The following is a 27,735-nucleotide window of genomic DNA, read 5'->3' on the forward strand; positions in this document are numbered from 1 at the left end:
ATCTGTTTATGAGGCATGTGTCATTTGGAGTTCTCTTGATTGTAAGCAAAAGGAAACCTAGCCCAAAGTGGTTTAAATGACAAAGAGACATGACAGAGAATAGTAGACAAATTTAGCATTTAAGCCAGATTTGCTCCTGGGCTTAGATGGTATGACCAGGATCCAGTTTCTTTCCACTTTTTGGCTTTCCTTGCTGGTGTGGACTTCATTCTCAGGTAGGCTCTTGGGTCCCTGGAGTCCCAGGATGGCTGCCCTGGGTCCCAGATCTGTTTGTAAGGACATCCAGTAGAAAAGAGCACCTCTGCTTGCCCAGTACTGTACTTCCACTATGGCCGTGGAATCAGTCTCACTGGCTTGACTGTGCTTGGGTCACGTGCCTCTCTCAGAACCTCTCTCCACTGGAGTCAGAAGAGGATATGCTGATTGACATCAGCTAATCGGAATGCATCTTGGGGTGCAGGGAATTGCGGGGTTGGGAGTGGCGAGGGGTCAGTCCCACCCAGACAGCTTGGCTAGAAACTTTAGAATACAACAGGAAGGAGGAAGAGGGAAATGGATGTTGAGGGTGCAGGCAACTAAATGCTATGGAAAAATTGTTCAGCTGCCTTAGGATAATTTGTTTGTTGAGTGGTGGTGATTTGTAGGTCTTTCTTGAGCTTGCCTGATTCGAGGGCATAAATGATTAACCAGATAGTCACTCTAGAATTAGAGCTTTAGTTTCTAGCTTATTCATTAACATGGAACCTTATGGAAACCATGATCTTGTCTCGTGCTAGTGGATCGATTTGTACTTTAATGTCTTACCTCATTTTCTTGAGGTTTCATTGGAGCTGTTAGACCAGTATGATATTAGTGGCCAGTTATCTTTGATCATGAGTCATTTACTTTCTGGTTCCAGACTACCAGGTACAGTTGACCCTTAAACAACGGGGGTTTGAACTGTGTGGAGGATTGGTGTCCCTCACCCCTGTGTTGTTCAAGGGTCAGCTGTAGTATCGCCCTTTTAAGAATTTTACTCGCAAACTGCAGAGCAGTTCCTTGCTTTGTTCTTTTCTCTAGTTCCAGAGGAGATCCCCAGCTGTCCTTAGGATTAATCAGTTGTCCCTACACTTCCTAAGATGTCATTCCCTCTGTGTTATCCAGGTCCTTGAACAAATGCTAATAATAGTAAGCATACTTACAGTGTGTCAGGCACTGTTTTAAATGCATTGCATATATTAACAGTTAATCCCATAACAACTATGAGAGAGATTGTTATCTACAATGTATAGATGAGGCAGCTGAGGCACAAAGAGATTACGTAGCTTGCCCAAGGTCACACCACTGATAAGTGACTAAAGGCAGACTGACTCCAAAGTGTATATGCTACTATTTTTTTGCTATTCAGTAAAATGCAAAATGGTTCAAAGCTCACTGGTGTAGAGAATTGATGATGGGTAATGCAGACATGTTAAAAAGATCTTCAGAAGGCTCAGAAATGCATCCTGTGGCTTGAGGAAGCCGTGAGTAACCACGAGAAGTTACTGAAAAGAAAACATGCTGCCTCCAGGATAAATAATGTGGGGGGGGGGGGAAAGAAAAGAAAAACAAAAAAAGAATTGCTTTTAGTGAATCCAGAAGATACCAGGAAAACCACCTGTTCATGGAAGAAATTATCTTGCTTTATTATCTGACTTCCCAGCTCTGTGGGACAGAAAAGTCTCTGAGCTCTCTAAGAAGCCTTATAAGCTGATAGCGGGAGTAACAGATCAGACCAGCACCACCTAGAACTGTGGTTTTAGAATTTGAGTGGTCTTCAGAATCACAGCACAGATGGTGGGCCCACCGCCAGAGTTTCTGATTCAGTTAAGTCTGAGATGGTACTTGATAATTTACGTTTCTGACAGGTTCCCAGGTGATGCTGATGTGGCTGGTCTGGGGAATCCCATTTTTTTTTTTTTTTTTTTTTTTGTGGTACGCGGGCCTCTCACTGCTGTGGCCTCTCCCGTTGCGGAGCACAGGCTCCGGACGCGCAGGCTCAGCAGCCATGGCTCACGGGCCCAGCCGCTCCGCGGCATGTGGGATCTTCCCGGACCGGGGCACGAACCCGCGTCCCCTGCATCGGCAGGCGGACTCCCAACCACTGCGCCACCAGGGAAGCCCGGGGAATCCCATTTTGAGACTGGTGTAGAGTATCAATGGTCATCTGGTCTACTTCCTTGGGTGTCTGAGGCCATTTCATCTAGAAACAAAACAAATGAACAAACAAACCGAAACCAAACTCACAGATACAGAGATCATATTAGTGGTTACCGCAGGGAAAGCGGGGTGGGTATGGGTGAAAGAGGTGAAGGGGGGTCGACTGTATGGTGAATGGATGGTAAGTAGAATTGTGCTGGTGATCACTTCATAGTGTATACAGATGAGGAATTCTATTGCTGTAAACCTGAAACTTACATATTAAAGAAACCCTTTAATCTTTTAAAGAAAGGTAAAAGCTAAACATTTTCTTTTTACAAGTGATGGGTGTTTATGGTTTAGGGTTATATTTTGTGGAATCAACACAAATTAGGGGAAGTAGGAAAAGTAGTCTTTTTAAAAGTGCAACATTTAGCTTGAAAATATTGGTAAAGTAATTAAAATTAATATCTTTATATCAACACTCATAAATAGTGAATTTAAAAAATTAGGAGGCTATATACCAAAATATTCCATGTTTCTTTCTGAGTAACTTATTTCTTATTTGTATTTGAACTTTTTCCTGAAATAAATATGAACAGTTTTGTAATTAAGAAAAAAAACAACATAAAAACATCTTAACATCTAATATCACATTCAAAAGTTTTGATTAATTTTTCTCCCAAAATAATGGCATAGAGAAGTAGTAGGAGAAAACCTGTGTATGAATGAACATTTAAAAAAATGACAGAAATTAAAAACAAGATTACTTTGGGAGTTGTCACTTACCAGCATTTATGAGATAAAATTTTGCAGGAGAGCCTTTCTGCTAAGGTACGGACATGGGAAAAGAAATTGACCTTGAGTTTATGTGGTTATGGGGAATTAAGAACAGCTGAGAAACATAGGAAAATGAGGTGAAAGCACCTAATTATATCTTTTACATTACATGGATAGAGTAAATAACACATATTAGTGGCTGTATGTGTAAGCCAGATTCCCTTTAAATGTAAGTATTTATTTGAGTGACCAAGAATTTTGGTGGAGCATTTAATCAGCTAAAGCAGTGATGTACTTTAAATGTCCAGATCAGTGCTGTCTGAAAGAAATATAATACTACACATGTGATTTTAAATGTTCTAAGTAAGATATTTCACTTAATCAGACAATCCAAAATATTGTATCAACATGTAATCAGTGTAAAAAACTTATTATAAATGAGATACTGTACATTTTTTATACCAAGTCTTTGAAATCCAGTATATATTTTATTTCCCATGTTTCACATGGTCACTTGGCCAGTGGCTGCGGGTTTGGACAGTGCATCTCTAGTGCCTTCACGTAGATGCTTTTATTGGTGAAAACTTTATAGATCCTGCTGAACAAATGTGGGCTTTAAAATCCCTACCACGAATTTGGTCTCGAGTATAGTTGTGAAGCCATGAGTAGTTGGCCACTTGGCTAAATGTGAATTTAAATTCTGATGAGGAATAACCCATCAATTGAATCATTATTATTATTGTTATTATTTTGCGGTACGCGGGCCTCTCACTGTTGTGGCCTCTCCCGTTGCGGAGCGCAGGCTCCGGACGCGCAGGCTCAGTGGCCATGGCTCACGGGCCTAGCCGCTCTGCGGCATGTGGGATTCTTCCAGACCGGGGCACGAACCTGCGTTCCCTTCATTGGCAGGCGGACTCTCAACCACTGCGCCACCAGGGAAGCCCGAATCATTATTTTTAAAATAATCACTCTTTATATATGTGTGTGTGCCTTCCACTTCTAAACTTTTTTTATTTATTTATTTATTTTTTGTGTGTGGTACGCGGGCCTCTCACTGTTGTGGCCTCTCCCGTTGCGGAGCACAGGCTCCGGACGCGCAGGCTCAGTGGCCATGGCTCACGGGCCCAGCCGCTCCGTGGCATGTGGGATCTTCCCGGACCGGAGCACGAACCCGCGTCCCCTGCATCGGCAGGCGGACTCTCAACCACTGCGCCACCAGGGAAGACCCCCACTTCTAAACTTTTATTAAATGGATGCAAAGTAGCAACAAAGGTCCTCCACACTGCTGTTTCCGCTGAAAACTTTGGCGTTGTTCTTGAGCTCAAACACTATTTTTGGATGCAGAAGACTCAATAGCAGACTTGTGTAAACATGCATATTCCAGCGTGTCCACGCTCCCTCCAAAAAATTGAGATTCACTTCAGTGGGAGGGAGCACAGTAATCTGCATTTTTAATGCATACAGTACTCTTTGAGAAACACTTTCCTGTGACATGGTCTAAAGTGTTCTCACTTAATATTCAAATCTTATTATCCTTGAGTATTCTCACCAAAGTGAAAATCAACTTTTCATCTCTCCTTTAAAATATTAGTCTGCCCTTTCCCTCCAGTAAGTAGGTCACAGTTATGTTTTGATATCTCAGCACCTAAGAAGGCTTAATGTTCTGCCTGAACTGAGTAGAGAGCTGTCTCGTGGCAGGAGGAACACATTCTTGCTGTAATCCCTGCCCTCATTATAGCCCCTGTCTGGGTGCGTCTTCCTGCAGGAGGTGATGGAGGTTCCCCCATCTAACCCCAGCCCCTAGAGTTGTTTGGGCCTTTTAATTTGTAGTCTCCAGGAGGGCAGAACATTTCTTGGGGGCCTAAATTAGCTCTCTAGTGCTAATTAAAATTAGTGGGGACTCTTCAAAAGTTATAGATAAAAAAATTCAGGCACAGGGTTTTCTCAGGAGGAAAAGACTTGGATTCCATACACTGAGAATTAAAGCAGAACTTGCCGTCTACTTTCTGCCAGTTGACTGCAAATTTCAAGCTGCCATTAAGGTTATATACTTAAATTATTGACTTAATCCCCAAATAGATAGACCTGTGCATATATGGTGGAAACTTATTTTAAAACTGTAAAAGCTGTTTTAGTTTACCTTTTTTGAGAGATGTCTTATTGTCCTTTCTACCTAAAATCATGAATTTTTAATTAGGTGGTTTAGATATTGGCTTCATATTTTGTAAGATCCCCGGTGCTACGGTGGTTTTACTTAGAAACTTCCCAGAATACGACTGTTAATTCACAATCAATCCCCCCTGCCAAGACTGAATACACAAACAAACAAATAGATGTAAAATATTTTACTTCCTTCTAGTGGAAGTAGGGTGCCACCTTGCTATTGAACATGCAAAGAGATCTATAAAACATGGTCTGGAATGATCTAATTAGGAAGATAAAACCTATTTACATGAAACACGAACTACACTTGTATGCAAGTGCCAGGAAAGTAGTGCTGTAGTAATTTAGAGAAGGATTGATCGCAAGAGGGAAAAAACAAAGTCATTTTAAGAGGACGGGTCAAGGAATGTAAAGAACATTGGAACTTGGAGAGAGAGCGCGTGGAGCCTGAACCTTGGCGTGGCTGCTTCCGTTTCCACTGCAGCAAAACAGAAGAGGCCTTTCACTAAAACAGAAAGTGCTTTTGGCTTCTCAAGATGAGACACCACCTTGAGCTTGGATTCGTTCCTTGGAAATTTTAAGCTAGAGCTTTTCTTATGTGCATACTCATCACCCTGTTCAGATGGAACACTTTTATGCCCCAAGGGAAAGGCTTCTTGCATGATGGAGTAGATTTTTATAGTTAGGATTAACAGATTCAATAGCTACCCCATCTTTTTCCCCATCTACTCTTGAGGCTGTTTGCCTAAATTATGCATTATTTGGGATTATTTGTGAGAACAGGCATGGTCCCTAGTGCCACTAAATACACCACCCATTAGTTGTGAAATCTGAATCTGAAGGAGCATTTCATATCAAAGAGGTTCATGCAGGCTAGTGAAGAGAAGGTCTGTTTAGGTCATTACAAGTAGTCCTGGATTATACCCTCAATTTATTTTCTGTATACATAAGGCTTCAGTAGTTTCCTGACTGTAGGACTGCAGGAATCTTTTCTTTTTTGGGTAGAGCTTCCTCAGATTTCCCTCCCCTCTCTTTCTTCTTACTGCTGTAGATGACGCCCTCCTGACTTTTGAAATCAGCTTGGATTTCCGCTCCTGTGCCTTATATTCTTCAGATTTTCTTCTCATCTCAGCAATGGCTGAAACTCCATAGCAGCTGAGATGAATGATCCTGGCTGGGAGAAACCGCCTACTATTCCTCTCCTTCATCAAACCTCTTAACCACACACCATTCCTCTTCCTAACCCAGCCCCCATTCCTGCCCTTCAGTCTCTTTCAAGTTTCATTCCTTAGGTCAGAGAACTTCTCAATCCTCATCCCTTTACTCATCTCTTACTGCACCTTAGCCTTTGTCTTAACTTCTCACCCCACCAGAATATTTTCCTTAAGTCAGTCCCTGACTTTTGAGGAGCTCCAGTCACCATTTCTAGGGGAAAATTCCATATACTTTATGCTTGATTTGTGATTGAACTTAGGGGATGTGACCTGTCTTTTGTTGGAGACTGCCTAGGTAAGCAAAAGAGGAAAACTTCATGATTTTTCTCCTCTCTTCTACTTTTCCTGGCCCTCTCTGCATATGTGTACCCTCCACCCGCCGCCATCTGTCTGTCTTTTAAATATCAGCTTTCTTGAGATATTATTTACGTACCATAAAATTCACCCCTGAGAAGTGTACAATTCAGTGATTTTTAATGTACTCACAGAGTTGTGCAACTATCACCACTAATCCCAGAACATTTATCACCCCCCAGAGAAGTCGCATACATGTTAGCAGTCGCTTCCCATTTTCACTCCTCCCCAGCTCCAGGCAGCCACTGATCTAGTTTCTGACTGTGGATTTGTCTATTCTGGACATTTTATCTAAATGGAATCATACAACATGTGGCCGTTTGTGACTGGTTTCTTTTACTTAGCAAAACATTTTCAAGGTTCATCCGTGTTGTATAGCATGTTATCAGTACCTCTCTGATTTTTCCCTCTGTTCTCTTATGTGAGTAATAGTGGTAGATTAGTGAGGAAGAACAGAAAAAATTCTATGAAAGTTACTGACAGGATAATACTATGATTTTAGCCGGCAGTTGCCTGGGAATAGATGGCAAATACCTCGTAGGCATCTGAAAGTACTGTAGAGTTAAGTACTTCTTCATTTACCTGGATGTGGTCATCAGATAAGCCTCCTGGCGGGTGTTCGGTCATCTCATATGGTCGTCTTTGTTCCATCTGTTAAATTCACTTCTACCGTTTAACTCTTTTGCCAGTTTTCTATCAAAGTGGACCTGTGAGCAGGTAAAGAAGAAAATATAGGAAGGTAAAAAGAAAATACATCATTTACATACAGGGCATTTATAAAGTCCTGTCCCCTTTAAAAACATGTCCCACAATGAGAACAAGCTAAAAGTGTCATGAAGTAGGTTTTATATTAACAATGGCAATTCATATAGCTAAGGTTTTTATTTAACCACCATCTGCGGCAGTAACATTCAATTTAATTTTCTAATTTGTAGAGAAAATTGATGCTGGGTAGATGTTAAATAGTTTCTTAAATTATGTTTTGATGTTTGACACCAAGTTGATTAAAGAAGGTGGCTTTGATTATTAAACTGCGTATTTGTCGGTAGTTTTGACACGATCACATAAATAGTAACCCAGTGGGAGGGTTCTGGGTAAGAAGGTAACAAGGTGGTTTGTGTCTGCTGATTGGCTTCTCTGGAAAGAATTCTGCATTCACAGTTATTGGGGGTTAGTCCTTTCTGGTTTTCAGGAACAGGGATTCACTTGAGTGTCTGAATAAAGATAGTGTGTGGTGGAGTGGGGGTGGGGAGGTTACTGCAAAGTTTCAGGTGCCTGAGCCCCAGGAATCCATTGGTGACGGAGGCTGCTGTAGGGCTGGAGGTGATCTTCATCTTTCAGGTAGGGCGGGTACCTCGTGGATGGGAGCCCCCTGCATAATGCTGGTATCTTGCTCATCATAACTCAGCTCATTGATGGCTTTGGTATGTTATGGTTCCAACTCTACCTCCTGCCCATCTTTTCTGACGTCACTGCTAAACGACTCAAAATCCTGGCCTTCTCTGGTTCAGATCTCTGTGAGGTTGAGTATGGAGTTGGGGCTCTGATTGGCCCGGATAATTTTTTTTTTTTTTTTTTTTTTTGTGGTACGCGGGCCTCTCACTGCTGTGGCCTCTCCCATTGCAGAGCACAGGCTCCGGACACACGGGCTGAGCGGCCATGGCTCACGGGCCCAGCCGCTCCGCGGCATGTGGGATCTTCCCGGACCGGGGCACGAACTCGTGTTCCCTGCATCGGCTGGCGGACTCTCAACCACTGCGCCACCAGGGAAGACCCCGGATAATATTTTTATACCAGGTCATGACCCACTGGTTACTTACGAATGATTACCTTTAAAAGAGTTACCCAGAACATTGGTGAAGAGCAGGAAGTCATATGTCTAAAACATACTGGCTGCATTCATCCATGGATTAGAGGGGATTTGGCTGGCAGTCGGAGGCTATGGTTGGCATTTCTAATGTAGAATTGTGGTGTGGTGGGGGAAGGTATTTTATATTAGGACTTTTGGGGAAAGATATTGGTATATCTTGTGTGATCAAGGGAAGAGCTAAGCAGCCAGTCTGAAGGAAAGGCAAAGTGCAGACAGGCCCCGGAACAACAGAAATTAAGGCTTTCCGTCTCTCAATCTCTTGATTTTTAGCTTCTGTCTCTGCCCCTGCAGGTGGTCTTCCAGGTAGCAGGAGGTGTGGTTGCCATGTGCCCCTGGACTTTGCTATCCACCACTTGTCCCATTTTTCTAGTTCCAGTTGGAAACGTTGGGGCTGTTTGCTAAGGAGGATGTAATGTATGAGGCTTTGGTCACGGGGTGACTCCTGAACTGGTGCACTGTGGTGTAGGGTGTAGAGGCACGTAAGAACACAGTAGCTCTCCCTGGAACTGCATGGAGGTCCTCCTGGAAAAGGGAGTGGGTGTTGGGCAGATGGCAGTACATAACAGTAAATGTTCATAGCATGTTTTCAGATAGATAGATGTCCTTGATTCAGAGGGAACACTGTTTTATAAAAATGGCAAGATGACCATCACCACTGACTAATAGCTTCCTTAAAACAAAGCAACCAATAACCTTACAGCTTCCTTTAAGATCTTGGAAGAAGTAAACAAAGAGAAATGAACATTAGCGTGTCAGTCTTTAGAAAATGTCTTATTAGAATAAGCTGTTCAGTCTGTACCTAAGTTAATTTGTGAATTTGCTTGGTGATTTAGTGACTTGGAAACAGTCTATCCCATTCTTTCTTCTGGGGCCTCAAGGACCAGCACATTCTTAGAGTATGACAGGTGCCCAGTAATAGAATGTCATTCCAGATATTTTAGCAGTAGAGTGACGTAAGTACAGTATTAGCATGTTCCTTACCGACATGTAATCTATTTCGGGAAAATAGACTGTATGTATAAAACAGTCAGTGCATGCGACAGTATTACACAAAAGTGTTGTGACACTTCCCCCAAACCTGAATCTTGGTCTCTTCATTTTCTGGTTGATAGAGATGTCCATTTTCCACAATTCTTATCTCTTCTAGAGTCTCATTAGGTAATTTTCAAGGGAAGTTTAAATCTCTTTCTTGCACACCTGTGAATTTTCAGAACCCTAAGGTAGTGACATAATTGGGTGATGGGCACATGTTACTGGGTGAGGCTGATAAAAATTTTGTCACATAGGTTTAAATTTCTGCAGACTCCTTTGATTTCTTGAACACGCATGTGAAATTGCTTTATCAGCCACATCATTGTGTCTGTAGGCATCATAAGGAAGGACTGAAGTCAGGGAGATGCTGGGCCATTTGCCAGGTCCCTGGACCCTCCCTGCCTTGCATGTTACCGTTTGGATCACCCTGTAAGTCTTCAGCAAACCCAAGCCCTCTCCACTGGCTCCGGCCTGAGCCTTATTGATTTTGTGTATGTGCTCAAGGTGGATGTATCCATACTTCGTCTCTCTGGCTGACTGCTAAACTCCTCAAAGCCAGTGACAACGAGTAACGTTTTCTTTCGGCATTCCTCACATAAGTCAGAATGCGATTATGTACTTTTACTTGTCAGACTGAAGAACTGATTCATGATCAGAACTACTAAGTATCACTTCATTTGGGGAAAATTTCTCCCTAGTTTCTGTAATACCATTGAAAAATTAGTTCTACGTATTTAAGAATTTTACATTAAAATATATTATAAAATAATGCCTTGCATTGTATATTGTATGTTACAATGCATGCATTGTTAAAAAAAGAAAGAAAGAAAGAAAGAAAAGTCCAAACACTACGGAAGTAGACAGTGAATGTTTCCCCTTCCCCAAACCTGTCTCCATCCCTAAAGATAATTCCTTTTAAAAGTTTGATGTATATCTTTTGGGATATTTTCCATGTAAAATTATTATAAACAATAGCAGGACCAGTTGATTGTTAGAATCTGGAGTTTAGTCTTTTCCCCACCAAAGAGGGGACTGTCTTAGATTTTCGTTCTTGGCAGGAGCCGATCTCTGTACTGCATTGTCACCTGAAGAGAGGCTTTTGGAAGTTTGGGGCATTGTTTGGAAGCTGGTACAAACCATTCTACAGTGGATCAGACATCCTTCCACGATGCTCTCAGGGTGGCACCTGCCCCCTTTTGTGCTGCACATGTCTGCCCCTAGGGTTTTATTGCTTTTTGGCCAGAAGAGCTAAAGCTAAAGATTTCTTGATTTGTCTTCTCCTCTTTCATGTCACTGCAGTGTTTCTGGACCTCTTCTCTCGTTGTCTCTTTGCCTTCCATGTTTCTGGGATACTGGAGGTGCTCAATGGGGGCGGGCATCTCTAAAGAGGCAGTCACTCCTGGATGGGCCTACAGTTTGCCTGTGTTCTCCTATGTGTCACATTAGCCTCAAGTGGGTGCCGGAAGTTGGAGTTTGATAATTTAAGGGTTCATCACAAATTTGTAAATGCTGGCCACAGTTTTCCTCCTGGAATACTGTATTGTGACTTTAAGGACATAGGGAATTTGGCGAATATGGTGGCCACACACGACAGAGAAGGAATTGCTATCATTGTAGTACATGGTTCCTAGAATATTTCCATTTTGCTTCAACAGCCAAATCTGTTTCCCTCATCTGTCCCCTAGACTAGGCTCCAAGTGGACTCGAGTGCTGTTGTCATGATGGTTGTTTTCACTGATGTATAATTTAAGCCTTTTCTTCTGTGGCGAACAACAACAGAAACAATCTAGTAACTTTCTGAATCCATGGGGCTAGCGGCCTGTCATTTATCCAGCTTGGGCCCGTGGTCAGTTTTTACCTTTTCTCTAGCCAGGATGTGGGTTTGACAGTTCCATGGATTGATAGTCCTGAAGCTGTGTTATATACTGATGTTGGAGAAATAAGTTTACAGACCACATCTTTTAGCCCTTTGTGTGTCTCTACTGTGAAAATACAAAGTTTTGTACCTGGAACTGGTCGTCCTGCAGAGGATCAGTGTGTACCTCTTGCTTTTGCCCTGAGCCCCTAAACGCACCGTCCGTGGAGCTGTCTCCATGTATTTGAGGGAAGGCTGGTATTAGTAGGGATGCTTGTAAATAATGGAGAGGTATTTAAGACTGCCTTGAGAATTATGGGATGGAGAGGAGGCAAGGCTGGAGAAGGCACTTGATACTAATTTGAAACCCAAAACCCCTGACACTGAATTAACAGGTGTGCTTGTGCTTTCTTTGTGCATTTAATCAGCTGTAATCTTCAGGTGTGCCCACATGTAGGTTTTTCTTTTTTCTTTTTGATTCCCTCACCTTCAGGGAGCCATTTTAATTGGCACACCCAACACCGTTATTATCTGAACTGAATTTTATCATGAAGGATGAAGTTTCTATGTTTTTTAAACTGAATGGAGGACTTTAGAGTAATCACGTTGATCTAATCTATAACTGACTTAAGATTTTGAAAGAAAGAAATTTGAGCAAAATATCAGTAAGAAATATAGTTTACATGGCAATCTAGTACACACATAAATTTATGTCCAGATCTTCATTGACTTACGATAAGGTTATGTCCTGATAAACCCATCAGCAAGTTGAAAATGTCGTAAGTCCAAAAAAATGCATTTAATACACCTAACCTACTGAACACCATAGCTTAGCCTTGCCTACCTTAAACATGCTCAGAACACTTACGTTAGCCTGAATCTAACAAAGCCTATTTTATAATGAAGTGTTGTCCATCTCATGTAATGTATTGTTTATGCTGTACTAAAAGTGAAAATGATTCTAAGTGTATTGGTTATTCACCCCTGTGACCGCCTGGTTGACTAGAGCTGCTGCCCAGCATCAGGAGACAGTATCATACAGCATATTGCTAGCCCAGGAAAAGATCAAAATTCACAATTCCAAGTATGGTTTCTACTGAACATGTATTGCTTTTGCAAAATCGAGTTGAACCATCGTAAGGAACTGTCTGTATGTGGGTGTGTGTGTGTGTGCACCCACATTTCAGTTTCACAAAGTAGTGTTTACGTGTATTTCATGAGATGCTCTGATATTTTTCGTTCTATTTTTTTAAAATGCTAGTATTGATCCGCTAATTAGAGTTTATAACCAACAGTGTTGGAAAACCCTGTGATAACAGGTCCATTTGAAAGAACATCTAAGTGGTCTCTCTGCTTTTAAGCTTTATGAATCATGATTATTAGAGTGATTATTTGATGTTTTTGTTTCATTCATTTATTAGTGAGTGAATGAAGAAATGAAATCTTTATTGAGCACCTACTATGTACCAGGCACTGTGATTAACATTAGAAATGCAGTTGACCCTTGAACAATGTGGGGGTTAGTGATGCCGACCCTCTGTGTCAGTGAGAAATCCGAGTACTGTATAACTTGGCAGTTAGCCCTCTGTATCATGGTTCCTCTGTATGTGTGGTTTTGCATCTGCTGGATTCAACCAACCGTGGATCATGTAACACTGTAGTGTGGTATCTCCTGTTGAAAAAAATACACATAGAAGTGGACCTGCACAGTTCAAACCCATGTTGTTCAAGGATCAACTGTATAGAGATAGGTTATGAAGTGAAAACAAGCTTGTGGCCAGCGGAAAAGATTTTCAGTTCTCGCAGAGGAGAGGCAATGTCAGTAGATGGAAGGGAGTTACAGGCTGAACAGGTGGTGCCCAGAATGGCACGACAGTGCCCGGCTGTCTTGGGCAGCCATACAGAAGTGCAGAAGGAACTAGAGGGAGAACCCTAGAAGTGCACGAGGAGGGCCTCGAATGTCCTGCCAAGGAGCTGTCTTTATCCTTAAATTTAGCCTGTGGTTTTCAACATTGAGTTTGCGAGAATTTTTATTTATTTATTTATTTATTTTGCGGTACGTGGGCCTCTCACTATTGTGGCCTCTCCCATTGCGGAGCACAGGCTCCGGACGCGCAGGCTCAGCGGCCATGGCTCACGGGCCCAGCTGCTCCATGGCATGTGGGATCTTCCCAGACCGGGGCATGAACCCATGTCCCCTGCATTGGCAGGTGGACTCTCACCAACTGCGCCACCAGGGAAGCCCGAATTTTTATTTTTAAGTAGACTTGTATTTGCTACCTCAATATGTAAAATGGCAAACTTGGAGCCACTCTGGATGAAACAGAGTGGCCTCACCTGGATTTCTACCCCCAGGGGTTCTGAGCCTTCTGGTGACTTAACCTCAGAACCATTTGGTAGGATGGCACTTGGGTGTCAGCAGGAGCCCTCTGGGGACACCATGGAGGAAGGCCTAGGAGGAAAGCTAGATAGAGGGAAGCCATTTGGGGAGACTGTCCTGTTTGTCTGGAGGAGATGAGTAGGAGGCCCTGAAACTGGGGCGGTCGCCAAGGGTTTGAGAGAGCAAAGATTTAAGCTGTTAATCAGAATCCCTAGGACTTGCTCTCCAGTGGGCTGTGGAGGGGATGGGAAAGGAAGGCGGGAGGAGCATGAATTTGGTTTTGGTTATATGAAACCTCATGCTACGTTTTTTCTTCTGGGTTCCAGATGCTTGGGGTGTCTTGAGAGCTGTATGGGGTATTTTGGTCACAAATGTGCAAGGCAGGCCACTGTTCAGTATTTTGTTTTTGTTTTTGCTCTATCACGTGGCCTCTAGTTTTCAGGATTATACCACGTTTTCCTTAGCTTGCATTTGCCTATATTCTCCCCAGCCTTTGGAAAACACATGGGCCCCGAGCTCGCTCGTCTGCCTCTCCACATGCCCATGTGCGGGTCCTCCTAGGACCTGAGCACCCGGCTGTTCCTAGGCTTGGATTCAGGCATCCAGGACCATCCGTCACAGGGCTGATGCTGAGAAAGGAAGAGTGGCTTTCGAGGCCTGGGGTCTGAGATTAAATCCCTGCTCTGCTACTTACTAGCTGTAAGGTAGTGGGGCAAAGTCACTTCTATAGGATGAGAATCATAATATCCTCCCTGTGGGATTGTTGCGATAACTTTAATGTGGAAGCTGCCTAGCTCAGCGTCTGCACAAGGTAGGCATGCGTGGGAGGTGCTAATTATAACATTGCACTAGGAAGATAAATCTTCTGAAGAGAGGTCTCCTCTCTCCTCCTGCAAGGAGGCCTTCCATATTAAGAAATGCTACATTAATACATGGTCGGAAGATCAGAAGTCAAGGTGGGAAAGCAAGAACATTCAAAGGATGCCTGTCTGATGGCCTAAAGATAGTGCCGACCTGTGGCTTTGTTTGCTGTGGTGTTTAGCGGGCATTTGTGATTCCAGGCCTTCTTCTGGGGAGTAGGAAAAGCATTGGAAAAGCCTCCTTTTTAACTAAAAAAAAAACCCTAATATGTTCTTCGCATTTGCATCTTCTCTTGCTGCATTTTCCTGTTTTGGGTTTGTACTCAGTGCACATTAAAATGATCAGAACCCTAAACATTCATTGAGAGAATGATTTAGGGGAAAAGTTCCATAAAAACATTTAAAAACTTTTCTTGGAGTGGAGGTTGAGAAATTTATTTGTTTTTTTCCCTGCAAATAACCAAGATTGGAGGGAGGGAGTGATGGAGATGGGAGTGGGAGACCTGTGTTGCTTGGAGGGGGCGGGGCGAGCTCAGCGTAGAACAACCAAGTCGAGTAGGCCGGCACTTGCTGGGAGAGGGTTGATCCTTCATGGGGGTTATTAGGTTTGGTGCTCTTTCCTTCTTGTTGAGACAGCTGTAGTTTGGTATCAAGGGATAATAAAGAAGAAATATTGCTAGATTTTCAGGGGGATTATTTGTAATACTTAAAATTTGTGTATCATTTTCATCTTGGGGAAGATTATAAAAATATTACTTAAATATTAAGAGCAGTCTTCAGTAGGGGCATTAGCCCCCATTTCACAGATTTCAGTCTGAGATTCTCTGAATTAGGTTGTTATTTGCCCCAGCCTTCCTACCTTAGTAGTAATATAAATCAGAGGCCCCTGCGTTCCAGGGCGGTAATTGAAAGCCTCTGATGCCTATCTTTGACCTATCTTCTCTAACTCTCTTGTAAATTGCCCTCCTTCGCCTAAGTATTTGTAGGTATCTGAATGCCTTTTAATTCATGAAAAAAAAATCTTGTACCTCTTCCTACAGTTTACTCCATATCAGAGAATTATGAGTAAGACTCTGAGATACCTTGCATAAACTTAGAAGATTAGAACTGCTGGAGGAACAGAAATTAGAGCAAAGTTTTTAGAGTTTTTTTTTTTTTTAAGTAATGAATACTCATTTTATGACATCAGTGGTGATTGAGCTTATTTTAAAACCTTTTCTCATAGAGCCAAACGTTACCTATGTTTAACAGGACAGCTGAATCAAGAATCAGATATTTTACAGAGTTCTTTCTTCTGATTGTCACGCGCAAGAGAAATGTGACCCGTTTAAAAAGGGAGGCCTATGTGACTTATTTTTTAAAAAGGTCAAACAATCTGTGTTAAATAGTATACTAAAAAGTTATGGTGGTATGAATTACCTTATAAGGCATGGAGGTATAAAATATATCCTAGATATGACTGTTGGTAGGTTGTAGAAACAACTTGAAAAACATTTTTAGAAAAGGGTTATGTTTATATTTAAGGAAGGATGAAATTAAATAAGTGAAGGTATCCTGGGATACCTGGGCACTTTATTTAACGTGCCTACTATTGCATTGCTCTTCTACTGTTAGAGAAAAGCCAGGCATTAAAGATGGGCATTATATTCTAGGGAAAACTTTTTTTAGGTCCCAGAGCTTCTCACGGCATTGACAAAAGGGCTTCAGCTGGGAGGCTTTTGTCAGCATTGTTTCTGCAGTCAGGAGATCAATCGAGGTGCTGCTGGGCTTGGCTGGTTGAGACTTTAGAGAAATCATGCAGCCTCTCTTGGCTTCACTTTCATTTGAAAAACCAGGGACGAGGGACGGGATGGTTAGGTATTCTAAGGTCCCATAGGCCTCCGAGAGTGTGTGTGGGCTCCTGAGGAGTTAGCAGGCTGCCTTCCTGTGGTTACCAAGGTGAGTTTTTTGGCCTCTTTTCCCAGTGGTTTCTGTGTACACAGTGAGATGCAAACTGTGTTTAGGGATGATAGCAAACTTTGTCCTTCTCCAGGAAATGATAAATGCCTTGTGACTCTGACTCAAGTCCTAGTCTCTTGTTAATTTTTTGTAAACTTTTTACGTTTGATGAGTCAGAAATGCAGGCTCTTGTAGAGTGTTAACAAGACTTTGATTATAATCGCTTCAAATTGCAGGCCCTTCTCCTGTGTAATGATTTTTGCCATTTGCCTTTCCATAATCTTACATAGGCAGGATAGAAGGACGCTTTGATCAATAAGAACTGTGATCTGTTGCTTCATGAGCCCTCATTACACTAAAATTATTAACAGAAAACTATGTGTACACATTAAGAGGATATCAGCAAGTCTGAATATTTCATGAGAGTTGATGCAGTATCACAGAACCTTAGGAGTACAGAAAACTCCTCTGTTCATATCGGCCAAGGTGATCCTGTGCACATGTGCGCCTGCTCGTGGACGCACACACCACACCCGCATCCAAATTGTATAGATGTGTGCATGCCTGCTTAACTACGATGTGTTGCTGCTGACTCTTCCTAAACGACCAAAAACTACTACTACAGATTTGTGTTTTGGGGATTCAGTCTCAAAGAGGCTGACTGAAAAAACAGTTTTTGAACAATTTCATGAAGGGCGGACTTGCAGAGATCAGAAGGCCTGACCCTAGGGGTAACTGCAGTACCTGGAGGTTACTCTACAGCACTCTGTACACAGACGCGAGGCTTGGAGGCAATTTGGAGTCAATAAGTATTTTATTGGGACTTTTGTTGTAAAAATGAGAGTTGGCAGGATTCCATTACAGTTTTTTTTTTCCTTAAGAGTTGAAGAGAGGACTTGGAGGGATCAGTGTGTTGGTTGATAGCATTTGAGAATGTCTTGTTTGAGTTTGGAGTCATAGATGCATAACATGGCCTAAGATCAGCTTTCCTTCCCATACCCAGTAGTGGATTCCCACAGAGTCAGTACCAAAGCTTTTAAATTTCATTTAACTTTATTTTTAATTGTGGTAAAAAAAACACATAACATAAAATTTACCATGTTAACCATTTTTAAGTGTACAGTTCAATAGTGTTAACTATATCGACATTGTTACGTAGCAAATCTCTAGAACTTTTTCATCTTGCAAAACTGAAACTCAATACCCATTAAACAACAACTCCCCAATTCCCCCTCCCCCAGCTCCTGGCAACCTCCATTCTACTTTCTGTTTCCTTGAGTTTGACTACTAGATACCTCGCGTAAGTGGAATCATACAGTACCCGTCATTTTATGACTGGCTTATTTCATCATGTCCTCATAATGACTTAGCAGAATGTCCTCAAGGTTCATCCATCTTGAAGCATGTGACAGGATTTCCTTCTTTTTTAAGGCTGAATAGTATCCCATTGTATGTATGTACCACATTTTCTTTATCCATTCATTCATTTGTAGACATTAGGATTACTTCCACCTCTTGGCTCTTGTGAATAATGCTGCAGTGAACATGGGTGTGCAAATATGTCTTTGAGATTCTGCTTTCAGTTCTTTTGGATAAGCCCAGAACTGGGGTTGCTGGATCATATGTAATTCTATTTTTAATTTTCTGAGAAACCATCATACTGTTTTTCACAGCAGCTTCACCATTTTACATTCCAACCAACGGTGCACAAGGGTTCCAATTTCTCCCCATCCTTTACTGAAACTTTTATTGTTATTAAGATAAGATGTAGTGGAAAAAGATACCATCGTGGTCACAATTCGTGGTTTTCCTGGTGGATGGTAATTTAAAAGGGTGATAGAAATGGTAATAAAAAGGTGAGTGGAGAGGTGGTTATAGGTGAGCATGGCAAGTTTTAGAAAAGCGCTTAGTCTCTCACTTCATTCTTTTTTTTTTTTTTTTTTTTGCGGAACGCGGGCCTCTCACTGTTGTGGCCTCTCCCGTTGTGGAGCGCAGACTCAGCGGCCATGGCTCATGGGCCCAGCCGCTCCACGGCATGTGGGATCTCCCCGGACCGGGACACGAACCCGTGTCCCCTGCATCGTCAGGCGGACTCTCAACCACTGCGCCACCAGGGAAGCCCTCTCACTTCATTCTTTACTTGTCGTTAAAGTGCTAGTTATAATGAATAGATTCATACATCAGATATGTTTTAAAAAATGCCTCCTGAGTAAACTATTCCCTCTGAACATCATAAGAATAATAGAGGACTGCCCTGGTGGCACAGTGGTTAAGAATCTGTCTGCCAATGCAGGGCACACAGGTTCGATCCCTGGTCTGGGGAAGATCCCACATGCCGCGGAGCAACTAAGCCCATGCACCATGACTACTGAGCCTGCGCTCTAGAGCCCGTGAGCCACAACTATTGAGCCTGTGCACCGCAACTACTGAGCCCACGTGCTGCAACTACTGAAGCCCACACACCTAGAGCCCGTGCTCTGCAACAAGTGAAGCCACTGCAATGAGAAGCCCGTGCACAGCAACGAAGACCCAATGCAGCCAAAAAAAAGAATAATAGAGAAAAATCCAGTGAAGAAAACCAAGAGAAAAGGGGGTCTTTGAACAACAGACCTTGGGATTCAGTTTGTTTGGGGCTGACTGTGTGTTTGGGTCTCTGCTGGGCTGGGAGGGTGAGATCAAAGGGGCCAGTACCACAGTCCGGGGTCTCTCAGCTGGTGCAAGTTGGATGTCAGAGAACACACAGAAAGATATGGGTCATCTGCCACTTAGTACAAGCCTGTCGGCTCCAACTTGGTGTTGGATCCTGGAAGGGAGGCGGGAGAGGGGATGAGGATGCCCTTTCTCTGATTTCAAGCCCTGGGCCTGCTTCACTGACCGAAGGGCTCAAGAAATGCATGCCACTGCCTTTGTCCTCAGCCCGCGATACCTTCAGGTTTTCCCTGGAAATGAAAGAGGCAGCAGGAATTCAGAAGGCCTGCTTTCTGATTGCTGGTGTGCAGTAACTTACTCTGTGTCTGTGGGCATGCCGCTCTGTGCTTCATTTTCGTTCTCTGTAAATGAGATGGCTGGCTCAGGTGGGTGAATTTTGAAAAGGACCTTCTTGACACCTGTTCAGAGTTCTAGCTCTCATCACCTTGTGAAGGATTAAGGTATGGATGGGGGGTGTTACATAAGGTGGAACAGGCCCTGCGGTTTACCATATGGTGTCAACTATCTCACAGAGCCCCTGCTGTGTTCAGGCTTCTGTTCAGTGTGCAGGCTTCTGAAATGCCTAAGTCGCTTTTTTTTTTTTTTTTTTTCTAAGTCGCTTTTGAACAGTTGTTTCTTAGAGGATACTGGGCTAGGTGTGGAGTGAAGGTTATGTAAGACTTGCATCTGCTCTAAAACAGATCATGATGTATTTCCAAGAGCATTATATCCAGAGGACCCTGGAGGTTTTCTATTTTAGATCTCTTCATTTTTAGGGAGAGCATTTTGAGAAGCCAAGGGCCGGGCTCTGGGTCAGCAAGGCCAGTCAGTGTCAGAAGCTGAGACTGGAGTCCACTTTTCACTTCTCTTGAGTCTGTAAGAGGTGCATTCTCCATTATTTTAATTAGGTAGATAAGACTGGTGCCCAAGAAGAGATAAGCAGTACTCCAAGGCAGCACACAAAAGGTGCCAGACGATGCGGGGCTGACAGTATGGGTATAGGGTTTCTGAAAAGGAGCAATCATTCCAGCTGGGATAATCTGGGAAGCCTTCCTTGAGGAGGGAAGTTTTGAGCTGGGCTTGAAGGATGGGTTGACTCTAGCCGGAGAGGGAGAGGAGAAGGGAGCTCCACGAGCAGAGGCGTGGAGATGAGAAAGCCCGAGACAGGAGGTGGGGATCAGTTTGGCTGGGGCGGAGAGACAGAAAGGAGGAGGGGACGAGGACTGACATTTATTGAGCATGTGTCTGGCGTCAGGCATAATGTCTGGCCTTTCACCTGCGTCGTCTCAGCATGCTGAGTGGGGGACTGACATCCTGACCAAGCGCTCACCTGAGGACGTCACTTTCTCCCCTCCCCATCTGTACTTGGGACCTGTCCTTCTTAGAGTAAAAGTCAGTTACACTTTGATCTGGTGGGAAAGTACCTGGTTTCAAATGGGGAGAAAAAGAAAACGGGGAAGGATTGTCAGGATCTGTAAAGAAGGTCTCTGAGGCCGTCGATAGTATTTCATTCTCCTACTGTAAGCCTGGAGGCTGCCTCCCAGTTAATGGCAGCTGGCGGGCCTCGTTGCTCCTGAGTGACTGGGCTGACCATGAATTATTCAGGGCCTGAACCCAACGAGTGGCTGCCTGGCCAAGCCCTGTGGGAAGGAGGCTGTGCTATATCATTGAGGGATCAGCAGAGGCTCAGGTGCAGAGGATGAAGAAATGACTGCACCCTTAAAATATTTCACGCTTTAACATGCCGGGGCTGCGTGCACTGTTCCATGGCCCTGCAGCTGGGTAATCGGGGCCTGATTTTCAGAGTGAGAAATCACGTCCCCCACGCGCAATTAATACGTGCAGTAAGCTACACACTCGTGTTAGCATGGCACGTGTTGTCAGGGATTTGGTGAGAAGCCGCATTAAAATTGCAGATAGGATGGTATGGCAACAGAGAGCATCCGGGTGGAAGGAACCCCACTCTGCTCTGTTTTTTTCTCAGCCAAGGAGAAGAATGCTGTTGTTGATCCATTCAGAGTGGTACTCACACCAGCTCTCACTAACCTCACTTGTCATGCGTTACCACATCTTTGCATTTGTGTGTACATGCCTGTGTGCGTTTGTGTGTCCTGTTTCCTGCTCTGGGCCGAAAGTGCCTGCAGAGAAGAAATCACCTCTTATGACGCTGTGGGTCCCTCAGATGGCCTGAGCTGAGAACACGGTAGGGCTGAGAACTTGTCGGGTGGGTTGGCTTTTGCTCTGTGCAAACCAGGAGCGGCGGGGCCTGTGTCTTGATGATGAGGTTTGCATCCCTCACTCCCTTCCTTTTCTTCCTTTCCTCTCCAGGTGCCTGTTCAACCTGGCTCTTTTCACCCTTTCTCATTACAGCCGGTCTGTGTTAAGCCCCTGGAAAAGATAACCTGGGTGTGGATACCTGTGGGCAGGGTCCAAAGGCCTATTTTCACAAAGAATAGGTTTGTATTTACTCTTTTCCCATTTCTTTCCCATGAGCCGTGCTACCAGGAAACAGCGTCTTGTCACTGTTCCATCTGCCCCTTTGTAAAACGCTGGCCCGATGGCTCTGAATCCCTGTGTGTGTCAGCCTTTTCCCTCCAAGTTGGAGGTGGGGAGCGGAATCAAAACTCCTGGGCAAGAGCAGACCTGGCCCCAGCTGCATTCCTCAGATGTTCTTTCCTTTGAACCATTCTACCTGTGTGGAGGAGCCCAGCCTTGGCTGTGGCTGGTGTTACATATTCACAGGCATAGCAACACCTGTTTGCCAAAGGTGGGGCCTCTGGACTGGAGCATTTCTTTTGCCTCTGCGGGGAAGCTTTGCATGTGCAGATAACAGATGAGATAAGAATGCAGGATAAGGTTTGGCTGGGGTAGAAGGTTCAATAAACTGCATTCCTTCCTTCCCCTGGGACCTTGGGTGCTTGTTACTGAGTGTAACTTGCCATTTTTTCTCCTTCTCAGCAGAGATGTCAGTGCTTTGTATTCAGTTCTGCTGTGACCAGTGGAACAAGAAACAGGAAAAGGATATGAATAAAAATTAGATTTGCCCCGGTATTTCAGCCATAAAACTATAAGATTTTGTGGGAGGGGTGAGTGTGTGTGTGTGTGTGTGTGTGTGTGTGTGTAAAGAGAGAGAGATCCATTTGTCCATCCATCCATCCATCCGTATCCTCCAGGGCACCTCTGTGGTGGCTGTTGTGGATGGAGAACACCTTTAGCCTTCCCTTTAATCTTTGTTCTACTTACTCTGAGTCCCAAAGTATCAAATCTGATAGCCCCACCTCAAACAAACATTGGCCTCTCTAAAAACATAGGCCTTTTATAACTTGTTTCATAGTGAGTATTGTGTTCTTGCTATCTCTGAGATATTATTACTTTTATGACTATAAAATACGATTTTGAATATGCCTTTCCCAGTGCATAACGGGGTGAGTTACAGAGAGGGAATGGGGTTTGTGAGTACTTCCCAGGTGGAGGACTGGTCTTGCTATTCCGAACTGTCCTTGTCCCAAAATCCAAAGGGGCTCCCAGCCTGAGGACAGTGGTTCCACGTGGAACCTATAACACCCTCCAGCTGGTAGCCTCCTTGGGGAAGAGGTGGGGCAGAATTCGTTTTTGAGATTTCCTCTATGAGAAGTTTAAAGACTAGTAATCATAGCTGCTATGATGGTGCTAAGATCTTTCTAAACATTTAAGTCAATTATAGAAAAACTCTTTGAGGTTGGTCGCATTACTGGGCCAGTGTTTCAGGCTCAGAATCACAAAGTTTTCTAGAAAGTGGCAGAGCCAGCTTCCTAGATTCCAAGTCTGTTTTGTAACCACCTTTCCTCCTCTAGCTTTGCATTTCCAAACCCTGACCCAGACACTCAGTGGGCAGTGCTCTAGGGGAAAATATGGGGGTGGTCTCAGCCCTGATCTAGGAGTCCTGTGGGTTGTGAGGGGAGGGGAAGTGCTGCTGACTGCTTCCAACCGCCCAGGCCGTAGGCCCTGAGAACGGAGACATTCTGGAGAGCTTGGCAGGCACAGAAATGCCAGTGTCACAGATGTGTCTGCCAGTGGGACATTGTGAAAATTGTTCTTTGGGGTGGGAAAAGGAGGTTTCAGAGAATTTCTTGTTTTCTGGTTTTGGCTGGATTTCGTGGTTGTATGCTTGGTTGGTTGGTTGGGTTTTCTGGTAAGTGGGGCCATTTCCATTGAAAAAGGGATGGGTTCTAAGAGAAGATGCATCCTGAGGCAGGCTTTGGGGAGTAAGGCCAGCAGTAACTAGGCAGTTATCGGGTGGGAGGCTCTCCAGGCATTATGTATAGTAGAAGTAGAAGGAGAATGATCACAGTTAAGGTTCAAGACTGGGGGAGGTGGGCAGGAGGCTCCTGGAGGAGGGAATGGGTGGGCCAGAGAGGGAAGACAAGGAAAACTGGGGAGACGAGACAGAAGGATAATGTAAGTTTCAGCTGCAGGGAGCATGAACGTAGCAGTACGGTTTGGAGCCCGCTTGTCTATTTGGTCACATGGGTGGAAGAGGATTATTTTAGTAGTAGTATTTTGGCTTCCTATAAAGAAAGGCTCAGGAGAAATTGGCTGTGGTCGTCCAACTGTCAAGGGATTTGACCGCGATGAACACGAAAGGCAGATGTGGAAACAGCAGTAGAAAGCGGCAGAGAATTTGGCAAGATAGTTTGTATGTGAAACCTTGTCGTTTCACTCCCTGTTCCTACCACTTCCTTCCCAGCTCTTTGGGTTGGCTTGTCAAGTCCTTGAATGTGTACAAATCCCATCGCATCTTAGCATTTTGGCCATCCTCTCCCAGACATTTCAGTCTTGCTAATGTTCAGATGTTCAGGAAATGAACACCCCACGGTTTACCCTTTCAAGGTTGCTGTAATGCAGGAAAAGCAATCTTTTTTTTTTTCTTCTTTTGACCTCCCAGACTACATAAAGCCTCTTGGAACAAACAGAGGTTTAATCTCGCTCCCTTAGTGTTCCCCTTCACCTGCTACATGCTAAATCATACAGAATCTTAGTTACAGGTCCACCAAGTATGACAAAAGGAACAAGACAAGACCAGACAAAACCCATTCGCAACAAGGGAACCCTCCACGTAGCAACTTCTGTGTGAACCAGCAGAGAACATGCCTGATCCTGACCCAAACTCAGTGTTGTCTAGGTTCGTGTGGAGGCTTGCTTGGGTTTTAGGTTTACCTTGATACCATTTATCGAGTCTTAGGGTTTTTCTGAAAAGCGTAGACACCATTAGTAAGCTGATAGTATACTCTGAGTACATAGGAGAAACATCATTAGACCGGTAGGTCTGCCGTCCAGGTGTGTCTCTGCCTCAGCGGCTGTGCGGCCCTGGGCAAGACACTGTATCTCTCTGAACCTCTGTTGCCTTGTCTGCAAAATGGACACAATACCTACCTCACTTGAGAAAATGTATACGAAAGCTACAGGGTGCTGTAATAATGTGATGTTGTTATTGTGGCCATTCAGTTTATGTGGAGATGAACTCAAATCACTCAAAAACTCAAATCACTCAAATCACTCATACATTTAGAACCAGAAGGAGTTTTTATGACCAGAGATTCCAACCTGTTTGATTTGTGGGCGAGGATTGCAAGGCCCAGGGAGGTAAGGCACCTGTGCAGTTACTTAGCTCCTTGGTGGCCCTCAGGAGTTGGGGTGAGCCTGAGAACCTGACTGTGGTCTTGAGTCTTTCCACCACACCACAGCACTTCTGATTTGTGCTGTCTACAGATAACCATAGCAACCTGGCTTTACCTTTCTGGCATCACAAGGATAGCAGATACATGTTACTTGGGCTTCAGTTGCTTCAGTCCCATCGCTGACTTGAGCAGTCAATCGTGGCCATCTTTCGTTACGCCTTGGAATCATTTTCTATTTTTTGGGGGCTGTGTCGTGCGGCTGGTGGAATCTTAGTTCCCTGACCAGGGATTGAACCCGGCGCCCTTGTCAGTGAGAGCACCAAGTCCTGCCCACTGGATTGCCAGGGAATTCTCACGCCTTGGAATGCAGCTTGCAGGCAGGCACAGCCACCTAGCGGGGTTGGCCACGTGTGTTGATACCCGAGATGGCAGGGTCTGTTTCTGGGGGAAGCTTGAGTGTTGAGCATTCTGAGCCCCGCCCCCCGCATTAATGTTCCCATTCACACGCTGCGTGTTTCTGTCATAGGTGTCTTCAGGATTCTCTTTCTCAGATCACTAGAAATAAAACTGTGCCTCGGACCCCTGGCCTCTTGCCCTATTGAGTTAGAGCTGGGCAGGCTCCTTTCAATTCCTCCTTTCCTCCTCAGCACGTCTCCGTCCTTGCCCGCCTGCCTCTGAAGGTTAGTGGGCCTCCTCTTGGCTGAAGCTGCCCGTGCCAGCCACACCGGTGAGCCTTTGCCCACCGGCCTTTTCCTGCCCGTGCCACCTCGGGGCTGAAGCCTGTGCGCGGAGGACATGCCGGCTCGGCCCGCCCCGCGAACCCTTCCCTGGTCCTGTAGCTCCCTTCCCTCATCTGGCCTTCACCACCTCTACCTTCTTGTCCTCCATCTTCTGTTTTCTCGTTCTCCAACTCCCTGTGACCTCACTTGAGCTTGTATTATCCCCGTGACCTCCTAATTCACACACTGGATCACCTGTTCTCTGATTGTTCTCTGTTCCCTGTTCTTTCTGCAGCACGTGCTGCCATCCGGCTACCACCTTCCCTGCTTGACTATCTCTCCCCTCTCTTGAACTTTCATTCTATGAATCCCTTGGTGTCTCCACTGTTGTTGCTCCTTCCTCCCAGATGCTGGCCTTCCCCAGGGCTCTCTGCTCAGCCGCTTGCCTCCTACATCCCTTCCTAGGCTTCAGCCCACTGCAGTCTCAACTCTCCGTCTGTGCACGGGCTGTATCTTCAGCCTTGAGCTGTTTCCACGTCCCTGACTGCTTCTGGACATGTCACCCTGTGGAGTTGCAGCCTGTCTGGAAGAAAATGTTCATTCCCACCCTGTACCCCACAGCCGGCTCTAAAAACCCCAGAGTCTGAAGCTCACCCCTAGCCTTTGAACCTCCCAAAGACTTTGAAGTCCCACAGGACTTGAATTGGTTACCAAAGTCCTATGGATTAACTCTTGCATCATCCCATTCCTTTCTGCTCCTATTGCCGTACCCTGACTAGCCCTTTGACCTGGACAACTACAGTGACCACCTTGCTGCCTTTAATGTCTCTCTCCTTTCAACCCATTCTAATCTACCACTGCCAGATTAATTGTCCCTAGAGCCCAACCCAGAACCCGTCCTCCTCTGGCTCAAAAATCTCCAGTGGTTCCAAGCCTGCCTCTCTCGGCTTTCCTCCCGCCTGACCCTAGTTCCTTACGTTTCAGTCAAACGGTAGCACCCGCTGGTACTGTTCTCCCGACAGTCCAGTTGGTGCCTTTACTTGGGCTGCTTTCCCCCAACGAGGAGAAGAGCTTCCCCCTCATCCCAGACTGTTGATAGTCTACCTGTGCTTCAAGGTCTGGTCAAATGCCACTCCCTCCTGGGGTGGTTCTTCCTGCCTTCCTGTGCAGCTCCCCTACCTACTCCTCACTCTGTTCTGGTTTTGGACTATTGGCGTATCTGTCCCATCTCCTTTGGCTACCATCTCTCCCAGTTATCTTTGACTCCTCCAAAACACCAGGCAGTGTGCCCTGCGTACAGTTGGCATCCAGGAAATACTGCGTGGAATAAAGCATGAGCGCTCTGGCCGTCCTTTACCTCCTCCCGCTGCTGAGGTGGAGGTGGTCACGTGAGCCATCAGGGTTGGGTCCTCTTCTTCCCTGGCCCCATCACACCACAGCATTCCCACGTCTCACCCCCTGCCCCTGTGGGGTTATTAAACCCTTTCCTAGCCTCAAAACCTTTCTTTCTCATATTTACATGTGTCCACTTCACCTGGCTTGTTCTGTGTGCTCTTGAGTATCCAACGTGGCTACACGAGCCCCAGCCTCTCCCTCCATCACATCGCATGTAACCTGGTAAATTAGAAAGCTTATTTTACCAACTTTCCTGTACCAGAGGGAACTGAAAGGGAGACTAAGAGTGGTGACTCATACTCTGTTCACTCAGTGGCTTAAAGATTAAAAATGTGTTGTAAATTGTCAAGCACTTTGCAGTCTCATTTTGTGTGCCCATAGCTAGACACTTAGAGACTTACCATATCACCAGTATATTTAATAGTGAAGAGGGGCCCGTTAAAAAGATCTCAAATGAGAAAATTCTCCATTCTCCTCTTTGTAGCCTTGATGTGATATGTGGGGGAAGAATCAAGAAGAGGTGCATTTTGCAAAACATACTTCTAATTTTGGATAGTATGACCATTTTTAGGGCATTTTCACATCATCCCCTCAGTAATCTTGTAGGTAGGCATGAATTATCCCTGTCTGACAGCAGAGGTTTAGAAAGAATCCAGGGTTTCTTCTAAGGTCA

At 44.5% G+C, this 27,735-nt stretch overlaps 1 protein-coding gene across 3 annotated transcripts in view; it reads left to right on the forward strand.

Annotated features, from left to right (window-relative positions):
- The window catches only part of SPTBN1 (spectrin beta, non-erythrocytic 1), a 196,685-nt gene that overhangs the window by 55,572 nt on the left and 113,378 nt on the right, over positions 1–27,735 (forward strand). The gene's annotated exons all lie outside the window — the stretch shown is intronic.

This window comes from Aethalodelphis obliquidens, unplaced genomic scaffold (assembly GCF_003676395.1).
Source record: "Aethalodelphis obliquidens isolate GAN/ISIS:26980383/991018 unplaced genomic scaffold, ASM367639v1 scaffold40, whole genome shotgun sequence".
Taxonomy (NCBI): domain Eukaryota; kingdom Metazoa; phylum Chordata; class Mammalia; order Artiodactyla; family Delphinidae; genus Aethalodelphis; species Aethalodelphis obliquidens.